The sequence below is a fragment of the Plectropomus leopardus genome, chromosome 8 (assembly GCF_026936395.1).
Source record: "Plectropomus leopardus strain MGB_pleo_1.0 chromosome 8, ASM2693639v1, whole genome shotgun sequence".
Classification (NCBI taxonomy): domain Eukaryota; kingdom Metazoa; phylum Chordata; class Actinopteri; order Perciformes; family Serranidae; genus Plectropomus; species Plectropomus leopardus.
The window spans coordinates 23,797,844-23,810,306 of record NC_142183.1 but is presented as its reverse complement, the minus strand read 5'-3'; the positions used below and the strand labels follow the sequence as shown (position 1 = coordinate 23,810,306).

The 12,463-nt window shown below is 42.2% G+C and overlaps 1 long non-coding RNA gene across 1 annotated transcript in view; it reads right to left on the bottom strand.

Annotated features, from left to right (window-relative positions):
- The window catches only part of LOC148188945 (uncharacterized), a 34,174-nt gene continuing 21,711 nt past the window's right edge, over positions 1-12,463 (bottom strand). The window contains exons 5-6 of the long non-coding RNA XR_015777286.1: positions 280-395; positions 1-138 (exon numbers count right to left, since the gene is read on the bottom strand). This is a non-coding gene — a long non-coding RNA (uncharacterized LOC148188945). The remainder of the gene's footprint in view (positions 139-279; positions 396-12,463) is intronic.

The following is a 12,463-nucleotide window of genomic DNA, read 5'->3' as shown; positions in this document are numbered from 1 at the left end:
TTTTTAACATAATTTGAAACTGCTTTATTTTGTGTTTTTACTGGTTTACATCACCAGGTCTGTTTATTATGGAAAGGAGAAAACCTCTGTGGATAATTCGGCTCTCGGTAAAAACCTCCTGACCAGCTTGATCTTAAGCTGTCAGGGTACAAACCAGGACAGGAGGAGAATCATATTAGAAGCTAACATATTTACTAATGTAGCTGGTTGGCAACTGTTGGCTTAGCACAGCTTGGCAATCTTCACAAGCCTGTGTCTGAAGTTGGTTTATCACTTTACCTGTTTGAATCCAGACCGTGAGATGTGAGCAGAGGCTGATTTTCATGTTCCTGCCCTCTTATTGTTGTTGGACTGGCAAGCTCTGGGGCGAGGTTTTGAAGGCCGAGGTGGGAGAGCTGAGGAGGGGAAGTGCATGTACATTAAGAAATGGATATTGGCCCAGATTGAAGCACTGACTCAAGTGAGCATGTTTGTTCCAGATAAGGGCCATTATTTTTCAGCTGAAAATAAGAGAAAAACACAACCATATGACAGATCTGAAGGATGTTGGCTGTTCCAGCAGCAGCTCTAAATGAGAACATAATATATCAACAACAGCATGGAAAGGACAGATAACAAATGTTGACCCAAATGTTTAGTCACTTTGAAGTGTGGCAATTTTCAGGCCAAAACAAAATAGAAAAACACTTAACTAAAGGACAATGGAGACCTGTGGCAGCCCTGCTGTCATGTTTGCTACAGTCTGGTTGAATGACTTTCTTTCTTTCTGCAGGGATGGGTGGCCACAGAAACAGAAGCTATTCATTAATCCGTAGCTAAGTTTGGCAATGATCAGTTCTAAACATTTTATAGACACACTTTACTGTTTAATCTATAATATTTTCATTGAGAACATGTTTTACTTGTGTACCATTATCTGGCAGTTGTATTATTTTTTAAGCAATGTTATTATTGGGCCAGCTGTTGCGGTTACGTTTCTGTTATTATTATTGTTAAATGGGGGAAAAAAAATGATGTTGTGACATAACCAGTAATTCAGACATCTCAGCTTATATGCAGTGGGTGCAGGCCTGTTTTTGGCATGCCTTGGTTCTGAGCAAATCCCTTTTGTGTGACACACAATGCTGAAACCATCCAGCTCATAATTAGCATTGCTTGGCAAAGACCTGCCCAGTGCACCTGGGGAAATGGGAGTGGAAGAGGGACAACTGGATTTATGGTTATATCAGAGTCATATGAATGTGTAGGACAGTGCAACATGCCTGATTGTTACCGTCTATTCAACAGCTTGTCCAGTCACAAATGGTCATGTTCGTATATTTATAATTTACTGGGACAGATCAAGACCAGATAACACTGCTCTGCACAGTAGACTTTATCATTGCTGTCAGCTGTAATAAGTACCCTGAGCTTATCTGCTAGTTTTATGGGAGCACTGTGTTATTATGGCCCGTGGAGCACTGCGGCTGCACAATTTGTGGCTCTCCCCTGTTTTTATATCCATATCAAGCACCAGGTGGGAAATAGGCTAAGAATTAACGCAGAGACTCAAACATGTCTTAACAATTCCTCATATATGCCTCTTCTCTTTACGTTTGACTTCAATCAGTGAAAAGCAAACATGACATAGTAACCGAGAAGAGGTGGGGGTGGTGGGGTGCCCTATGTGTTTCTCCGTATGTGAGATCTGTGATCAGTGAGTGAGAATACAAAGGATCCATTTCAACATGTTAAACCAGCTTTGGAGTTTAGGCCTCACCACGCAGCACTTCAAAGGGATGTCCATGTCAGTCAGGGTTCAAAGGGCTTTCATATGAAGGACCCGCTTTGTGCCAAGATCTGTGCCCCTGCACCCTGCAACTCTGATGTGCCACATAGTGGCACCCTTCTCTACTTTGATGCCCACATTGTCACCGAGTCCTATGGAAGTAATCAGGCATGCTCTGTTTATGCTCGATCACAGCATCAGTGAGAGCTGAGCATTACGACTGCAGTGTTTCATATGCAACTACTCCGCGGGTCACTGGAGATGACTGAGATCAGCCTGAGATACACAGAATTCACTGTGGGGTCTCCTGTGCAACAACAAGCAAAACAATGATGACGCCAAGGCGAAGATGAGAGGGATGTCTTACGTGGACAGAGCGACTGTGCGGGTGTGTTTAGTGACTGCAGTCCCCAGCTCTTTTTACACAGAAATCTTGCTATAGAGCCGCTATGAAGTCCCTTCTTCATGCTGCCTGTACATTTTACACAGAACCAAAGAAAGGAGGCATCATGCCGCTCCACTGTGTGATTTTAGATAGCTTGCCAACATAAAAGAGGCATGACGGACGTGACATGTAACACAACAGCATCTGCCTGTAGTGTGACATATAGGCTATGCAGGGATGGAAAAACCCTCTACACAAAAACAATAGCATAACATGGCAATAACAATAATTTATTGATTCTGTTATATGGACGCAGATCTCGTCCTCTGTTTGGACGCTAAGGAGCTGCCGATCTCATAGTTTCTCATTTTGAGTACATATTGGCCACTGCTCTTCCTTTGAGTTAGATGCTAACTGCAAACAGCTACTTTTTAAATCTCCTGCAGTGGGCTGTATGCATAATATGTCAAAATATGTCATAATAATATGACGCATAACATCACACTTGTCACATCCACTGTCCTGTCCTGCCGGCTGTCTCTACAGACACTGTTTCGGCACTGCGGATAAAAGGTAAGAAAACTTTCCCTGCATTCCACAGTTGTACCTTATATACAAAACGGCGAGGCGGCGTAATAGTGCCATATTTCTGCCTTGAGCAGGCAGGATAAAAGTGGCATACTGACAAGCAATAGTGTGTGTAAAATTTCAGAAAACAAGCTTCAGTCAGTTCAAATGCGTTCAATATATGAACAAAAAACTTTGATTCATGATGAAAACCAAGACAAGCCACAAATCAACCTATGAATATTCTGTGCCTTGGAACTTGGCCAGTGGAGGACACAGATTTGAGCCAAAACTAACTCTGCATTTTCCTCCCTCCCTTTCTTTTTAACACCACCATCCTCTCTCCTCCTCCTCCTCCTCCTCCTTCTCCTCCCCCTCCTCCTCCTCCTCCACACCTCTTGCTCAGGTCACAGTTGGAAGACCATTAAGAATGCACTGTAGTACACCCCCCATGCTGAATGAAGGGGGTGTTAAACACGAGCCCTGCCATTATCATTGACATAAGTGTGTGTTTGTGTATATGGGTGTGTATGTAAGCCAGGGGTTGATTGTTGCGTCTGTTGTAGCCTGTGTGTACTCTGGAAAGCCATTAGGTCAATTAAAAATTTGTTATTTCCATGTCCTATTTGGGTGTACTTAAGAGGTTCCACTCTGCTGAATTTCATTGGTCTGAATACACAAACAAAGCTCTTTACACTCTCTGGGAACAACAGGCAGGTGTGATCAGTAACAACAGGATGACAGGGTTCAACACCTCTGCTCCCCACTGACTTCCTCTCACACCCCGGCCCCACATGCGACCACACCCAAAGCCCACATACAGTACATGTGCACAAAAATGTGTGCATGCTCTGTGTTCCTGTGGACGTGGGGTTGCACTCAGGTTTTAATCTCTGAATCTCTGAATACCTTTGCTAAGTTAATCCATTTAACTGTAGAAGTGCCTATCTACTTAGACAACTGCAGTTAACCCCAAACAGTCACTGATAACCCCTGAGCCTAACCTGCGACCTCTGACCTTAACCTCAGGGCTCTTCAAACAAGACATTGGCCTCTAGGGATTCAACACACATATCTTTAATGGGTTTCTTTTTTCTTTCTCTGCTGTGCTTTCTCCTTCTATGGTTCTCCTCTTACTCTTCTATCTTGTTCTGCGGTCTCTCTCTGGTTTCTGTTTGAGGCCGGCCTGAGATAATCCTTTGAGTCTGTTTCCTTCAGAGCCCATCCTGAGTTTTCACAGCACAGAGCCAGAGGCTGCTGTGGTGTACACGTGAGGAGTAAACAGCAATACACAGATCTGTTTATTTAAGCTTTTCTGAGCATGGCAATACTTTCCTTTTGCACACAAAAGTGTCTCACCAGTGATACCTAAAAACTTATTTCTTCCCTATGTCTCACGAGACATCTATTATTGAATATTGATGGAACTGATTCTAAAACTGCTTTCCCAATTCACAAAAAAACAACAGCAAACATTAACACCTGCTGACATCTGGCTTTGTAATGTAATGGGAAAGGTTTCAATCAGCATTCACACCTGGGTGAAATAATTCTGCAGTAGTCACAGGCATTTATCAACTCCGACTAGGATCTGCATTGATAGAAACACAACACCCAGGTGATTTATACTCTCTATGGGGTGAATATGGAAAGCACTTTATAGCGTATTTTTGGTGAGTGTACCTGTGTTTTAAAAAAACATGCGCACACAAACACACACACACACACACACACACACAAATATGTGTGTCAGTTGTTTGCATTATTTATCTCCATTGTTAATAATAAAACTACATAGGTTTGAAACAGTAAAACAATAAGGCTATTGGTCTACATATTTTTTTTGGTCAGTACCAAAGCCAATGATGCATTGGGCAGCATTATGCAAGACAAGAACTAGTTTGTGCTAAGTGTTGTCCGACCATGTTAGAAACAATTACGATAGCTTTGTCTCTTCCATCAATCTTTATTTTTTATTTCTTTACTAATTTTTATTTTTAGGTCAGTCTAGTTTCAGTTAGTTTCCAGAGAGTTAGTTTTGTCATTTAAAAATGTTTAGTTTTACTTTAGTTTTCATTAGTTTTTTTGTTTTAAAATAAATTATAAATTATAATACAGGGGTATTAGTCAGGGGTAGGACTAAGGAAGCTCAGAATAGCTATAACAATACAAACACTATTCTCTGACAAGGCCATTGACTTATAGTAATGTAGACATTCCACTCTCAATCAACATCTGCATCAGTGCCTCCTCATGCTTGTTGACAGATCTGACCAAATTTACAAAGGCTAAAACTAAAGACATTTCCTGTATATTTTAATTTTATTTTTGCTAGTTTTGTAGGTACACAGTATGATTTCAGTTTGTTTTAATTTTTTTCATAAAGTCTAGTTTTTATTTTTATTTCAGTTAATTTACATGTCTTTTCATTACTAGTTTTTAGGTTAGTTTTAATTAACAACCTTAGTCAGAATGCAAAAAATATTCTGCAAGTCATCGTAGAGGGGGTATACGTTATAATAATTTACAGTACATATGGGGATAACAATGCACATTTTAGCAAAGTCTCTCCTGGAGTGTATTGAAAGTGTTGCACCCGGTTGTTCATGTGAAAAAATCATGGCTGTGCATCGGAAAGTTACTGAAATGGTCAGACACAGTCACTTTCTTCGCTTACTATCCTCTGTATTTCCATATATGTGGGATGCATGATGATTGCACAAGTATAAAATAAGACCAGACCAAATTGAGTGATTAAAGACTGATGCACAAAATATTTTTTCTTGCAAAACTGTCAGAATCACAAAAGAGGTTAGTAAACATGGTGCATTAAAATGAAAACTGTCCACTTTTAAAAATTTTCTCACGAAATCTGTAAGAATAGCAATAAATAAAAGTGTAGTTGCATCCGTAGTCAATGCCATTTCATCAGCTAGGTATCCCTTGTAAAGGAAATTGTTGATCACAAGGGGACTTACCTGGTTAAAGTTATTTAAGGTTACATTAAAATGAAACAAAAAAAGAAAGAAAAATCCCCATGAAAAGTCCCCATAGTTCTGCAGAAACGGATTACTTTTTATGGGGTTTTGCCATCGTGGCCATTTATGTTTACAGTCCACTGCAGTCAGAATTATGCAAGAGATAAACAGGGGTGTGATTAGTCCTAAGAATGAGTTGTGTGTGTTTTGGTGTGTTGTGCAGTGGTTGTCAAGGACAAGGAGAAAGAGAAAGTTCTTATACTGACACCCTGCTTTGACCTTTGATTTATCACTACAGAATCAGAGCCACTTTCACATTTGCACCAACAGGTCTATATAAGGTCAGAGTAAGGCCATTAGTGTAAGTGGACCATTAGAGGTAGGTTGAATAAGGTGTGGATATGTTATATTTGAGTGAGCAATATGAAACAATGTGAGTTATACAAATACTGACAACAGCATTTACAGTTAAGAGGCTGCACGTTTGTTCATGGCATAGTAAATTTCCATGTGCCATCACTCCTCTATTTAGGCTCTCTGTCAGCCACTTAGTAAGTCTTTGAGATCCTCATCAACAGGTTGAGTGGTTAATGAAGGCTCAAATAGAGTGATAGAAGGTAATAGTGGGTAATAATACTAATTGGTGGTGATTGCAGTGCTTAAAATGGCATATCTGTGTGAGTAAACAGAGGCCTGGTTCTTTTCAATGAGCTCAGCCAGAGTGCTCTCTCTTTCTCACAGCACAGCCTAGCAACAGCCTGCCCTTCCATTTTACTGGGTTTTGACCAAATAACTCAGCTGGCCATCGCAACTCTGCAATGGTCACTCATCCTTTTGTTCCATCTCTTTTCTGCTTCTGCCAAACATGCCACATCACCATGCGTCGGGGAGAGAGGAAGGAAGGGAGAGAGGGTTTGCACGTGATTTCCAGAGAGCAGAATAAACCCCATGCTGGCTTCCCATTTATCTGACCCACATTAAGTCATTTCTCCCTCATTCTGCCCTCTCCATTAATGGCTTTGAGATCATCTGGTGTTTTTAAATGTGACAATAACTGCTGTTGCCACTGACGATGGCTGTTATTGTCATGTTTAAGGTTACTGTGGACCCTTGTGTTCTTAGCAATAGGCTGCTTAATGGAAGACTTGTGGGGGGAAAAGGACTATTCCCTTTCAGAGTTAGATGAGAAGATGGATAAATGTGCCATGTCTTTACACTGAATATGTCGCTACACACAGCTGGTTAGCTTAGCATAGCTGTTGTCTTGGCTTAGCTTGGCTTAGCTTAGCTTAGGATAGCGTCAAGACTGTTAAAAGGAGGATGCAGCCAGCCAGGCTCTGTCTAAAGGTAACGAGATCTGCCTATCAGCTTCTCTCAGGGCCCTGACACACCAAGCCGACTGTTGGTAAATGTTGGGCTGTTGGTGAGCGTCTGCTTCCCTAGTGTTTGTGGTGTGTCTCATACTGTTGGCACTAGTCGGCCCTTTTTCGGCTTTTTTCGGCCAATTCAGGATGTTGAATCAGAGATGGTGGAGCCTGTCAGTGAATGAACTCTGATTGGCAGCTCAGCTCAGAGCACGAGAAGACAATTGGAAGTGAAGAAAGCAAATGGCTAAAGTCAAGAGGGAGAGAGACTGATACATTATGCAAAATTATTGTCATAGCCTATATGTTTTTTGGCCATTAAGCTCTTTAGCAGAACCAGTTTGTATTTTTTTGTGTATTATTTTTCACCATAGAGCACGGTAAATATTATTAGCTTTTTCATCGTTGGGTTGTTTTTAATGTGCTAACTGGCTAACTAAAGTCTTGAATCCTCTCTGTCAGTTTTCTGATTTCCCTTTTTGATTGATGAATACAGACTACCATGGAGAGTTGCTTTCTCTCATGCAAGTACAGAACATATGTGCTAGTTGGCCACTAGCTGTAGTTTTTGCGGTGTGTTCAAGTGCAATTTTTTGGCCAGACACACACAAAGTGAGGTGACACAACATTAGGCCTTGGTTGCCATTAGTTCTTTGATGGCGGTTTGCTGTGTCTAGGCCGTTAAGGTCACTAATTGACATGCTAGATCCGCTATGTTTAATATACACAAAAACAGTGTTCAATCTGTTGTTTTGTGAGGATAATGTTCCAGTCAGTTTGTTGGCCTGATTCCAGTCCTTATGCTAAACTAAGATAAATAGCTGTCTGTTTTATAAATGGATAGGTATGAGAGTGGTATCATCTTAGCCTCTTTACCAAAGTGTTGAAGTATTTCATCAAGCTGTCACACAACTTACATGCCACTCATTAATTCCTACGTCTACTATGACGTGTGCCCCAAATGTCCAGTCGCTCACACAACAGCTCCAGCCTCCAAAGCTCCCCCCACAACACAAGAAACTGGGCCTTGGGCTCGGGTTCTGGGGGCCCAGGGGTGCCTTGTTTTACCAACAGCTCCAGTGCTGCCGCAAAAGGCAGGCCGCATTGTTATGCAACAGTTTAGTGAGAATGAATAGTTTCCAGCACAGGCCCAGTGAATGCCAGTGGAAGAGGATGGGAAGAGAGTAGCAGCTAGGTTAATCCCAGAGGGAGTCCCCTTGGGACCTGGCCCTCATAATTCCTCCGTGTTTTTCTTTCAGCCTTAAATGTGTTCGCTGAATGTCTGTCGGAGCCACAGAGGGAGCAGAAAGGAGGAGGCTGGGTTCTGCGGGTCCAGCAGCAGAGCGGGCTGGTTAATCCCTGCAGCCCCAACACAAGGGCCAGCCAAAAACTCCAGGGGTCCTTCCTCATTTTTCCTACTTTTCTAACCTCTCTAGTGCTAATCTTCTCTTTACCTCCTCTCCTCTCCTCTCCTCTCCTCCTCTTTGCCAGCATGGCCGCCCTCAGGCGCTGAGCCAACACTCCCACTGTCTCTCTGTGGGTGACATCACTGGTTGGCAAAGAGAAGCAGGGGGAGAATAATTAGGTTTAGATGGTTGAAGGAACTGTGTGTGTACGTGCATGTTGAGCGTGTGTGTGGTGATGTAGAAGGGAATCTGCAAGGCTTTGCTCAATATGAATCACGTAGACGTTACAATCAATATTCAAATGGAACCCAAGGGAAATTATGCAGCTTATCAAGGTGCTTTAATTGTAATGTTTTAAGTAATGCGGATGAAATACATAATGAGGTTCATATTTAATGAGCGGTTAAGGTGACAACGTAATACATTTGGCTGTCTCATACAGAAAAATCTACTGTCTTGTGTCAAAATTAAAAAGTGCATTAAAGCTAGCGTAAAATGAAGAATGTGTGTAGTTCACTGTGATGGTGGGGGAGGAAGAGCAGGAGGCCCTGCTTTAATAACTCACTATAGACTCCATACATGACCACCCCAGCAAAGCCTATCTGTTCACTGCCCTTCGTGCTATATACACAGCCTACTTAAAGAGAAGCCTTTGTTTGTACGACTCGCTTTGTCAACCTCTATTTAGTGGCTTCTTTACAACAGACCCGGCCCTTTGAATATTAACTGTGTGATCACTCTTGCCACACAAGCAGCCGCTCAGGACCCCCTATCAGTGCGGCCCAGCTCCCCTGCACTCTGCTCAGGGGCTTTGTGCCCAACCACAGCTTGGTATACAGACTCTTGTGGTCTCTCATCAGCCAGTTGGGGAGAAATCTAGTTTCCATTGCTTCGCTGACATCATTTATGGGGAATTTGATTCATTTCACATATGAGGAGACTCTAAAGCAGGAATCAAATATGAGAGGAGTCTTTCATTTTTGACAGAAAAAGAGACAAAGAGATGTAAGAAAAGGAGGGGAAGAAAAGGGCTTATTTGTCTATGTCATTGTATGTCAGTGTGTCATTGTGAACCTCTAGTGGAGTGCGACTGTAGTTCTTGCTAGTGTAATGACCGTAGCAGCTGGGGCAGGAAGGCGACTGAGGGTGGGAGAATCTGGTCTAGTGTTTTTGCAGGCCAATAATCCCCTTTATTGAGTCTCAGGAAATCCTAATTGGAGTCGGAAGTGGCTCTAGTGGCCAGATGTGCAAAGACAAACATAGTCGACCCAACCCCCGAGGACGACTGACCACTAGCACCTCAGCTTCCCTGCCACCCTGCTGAGTTTAATTTAAACACACACACACACACACACACACACACACACACACACACACACACACACACACACACACACACACACACACACACAATACGCAAGGTCAAGTGACCACAAGCATTTCCACTAGTCTCCCCTCCATCCAACCTAGGGGAATTTAAAGAGGAACTACACCCATTTTTAAAATCCATGCCTGTTATTCCCGTGGTCTAAGACAGTCCAAAATGTAAGTAAACACGAACAACTCCAAAATCTATAAACTAGAGTGGTAAAACTCAAATTTGTTGACAAGATGATATGAGCCACTTTGCAACATTCTCAAATCCTGCCAGTTTACATACTGTAGTTTACCAATGCGACTAGAAAAGACGGTGTGTCATGTCTATAGCAACTACGTCCGTTCTGATTGAATATTTCACAAGTTTGAGACTTACTTCTCTGCTTTCTGACTTTGAGAGAGAATAACTCATGTTCATGAATATTGATTAAACTTTTTCGAGGCCACGGAAATAATACACTGAAATTCTTAATTTAGTTGGTGTTCTCCTTGAACTTCATAACAACAGACACAAGAGTGTGTGCATGGATCAAATGTTAAAAATGTTAAAATAGACAGCTTGGTAAACACAGCAAAGCTTTACACATAAGTCATTCTAAAAAAAAAACAAAGTGAGGTACAGGGTTCAGTTATGCCTCTCTCTCAATCAATAATAAAGCTGGAGCTGCAGCTAATACTGTTAGAAAAGTGCATAGTGGAAATTCTTCAACAATCAATCTACAGGAAGCCTAAAAACAGGTGAGGAAAAAAAGGAAAGAGGAAAAAAGATGTCTAAACAGACATGCATGTTCTGACAAAACGATGAAAACCACAACAAGCGAAAGCTTCCAAACATAGCTCTTCATAGCAAGGCAATTTTGACTCACAGCCCTCTCATCTTTCTGTCTCCATAATGTTTGTATCACTGTCTAATGGCCTGTCTGTGAACCCCCAAAGTCACATTGTGCAGCAGCAGTGTGTGGAAGCCTTTGTGTCATCATGTGTAACATATGTATGTGTGGGAGTGGATAAGTTCTCTCATATGCGGAGCAGTCATATGTGAGTGCATACATGTGTTTGTGTGCAAGAGTATTTGAGAAAAAAAGAGGTCAAGACGCTGAATTTCCGTGTTGTCTGTCTCTTGCTGTCTCTCCTTATCAGGTCGGCGGTCTGACCAAAGCCAGAGATCCTTGTCAGGCTGTTCTGGATAACTGCACGTGATCTGAGTGCAGCTGGGAAACCGAGAGAGATCTAAGGAAGCTGGGTTTGATTAGGAATACCTCCCCAGACCTACTGTCCCAGTCTGGGATCAGACCCAGGTGCATGCCTGAATGCATTTTCTTTTTTTTTTTTAGTTTTGTTTTTTTTTGTGTTCACATACACACTACGTGTACCCCCGCAGAGCCGCAGTCACATTGACCTATTTACTCCAACATGGATATGGCCAATACCCAGAAGGCCAACCAGACTGGCAGAATAACACTAAGCCCCCCTACATGGTTATATCAATAGTTTCACATGGAGTAGTTTTACAGCCACTTTTACACGCTGTATAAATGGGACATCTGGGCAAAAAATCTATTGTATTGATTTCTTTACATCCGGATTCATTTTCTGCAGTGTGAAAAGCCAATTGCAGCAGAGGTCTCTGTATAGAATTTGATCACCGTAGCAAAAGCAGCGTGTCAAACAAACTTTATTTTTGTGTGTTTTTGATCATGTGTGTTTCCGGCTATGATTATGTGTGTATTAGTTAGGGGAGGAGGGAGCTAATAGCCTTCACCTTTACGTAACCCTTCTTGGACTTCAAAGTGAGATTAAGAAGGGATAAGGGTGTATGGCTGCAAACTAAGGGCTGAGTTCCTGCAAACTTTCCGCTGCTGTGTTAAACCTTATTTTTTCACTCTGAGGAAAAGGTGGCAGGTTACCTCAAGGCACTGAAGAAATGTCATGCTTTGTTGCAATTTTCTTTCTTGAATTATTGATCCAGAGAAACTATTTCTCTCCATTGTATGTCTATGCAGTGCAATTTAACTTGAATGCATGGGTTCACACTCACACAGGTTCACACACACATCTTACACATGAGCACCCTCATGCACATTCATTCAGTAAAGAATGGGCCGAGTGAAGCACAGGCTCTGAAGCTCACTGTTATGCAAAGGGGGGCACCGGCTGGGAGTGGGCCTGTAAACACATCACAGACTGTTTTGTCTCCTTGCAATTTAACTGTCTTGGTACAACAAGTGTAGGATGCCAAGTTAACTCCTTACTATTCATTAATCAATGTCGCAATGTGCATGTTGCATGAATGCCTGCATAATGTGTGGAATTGTACAGAGTTGTTCAGGTTTTTATGGACTATAAAGCTGCCGTGTCTCACCAGTGGCATTTCCTTGTATTCTGAGGAGTGCACTGTACTCTGAAGAGTGAGTGACTGAATAGAAAGTGAAGTTTCCTGAGAGAGGTTTATTCTGGCACGGGTACACTATAACATGCCCTGCTGCACTGGCACAACAATAGCCAGATCTTTGGGGTCATAACCCCCTAATTACTGCAGAGCCCAGAAGTGATGATGACTGCCTGTCAGCGCCGCCTGTGAAAGGGGCAACCTGAGCCGGACTCGGGAGCACCAGGTG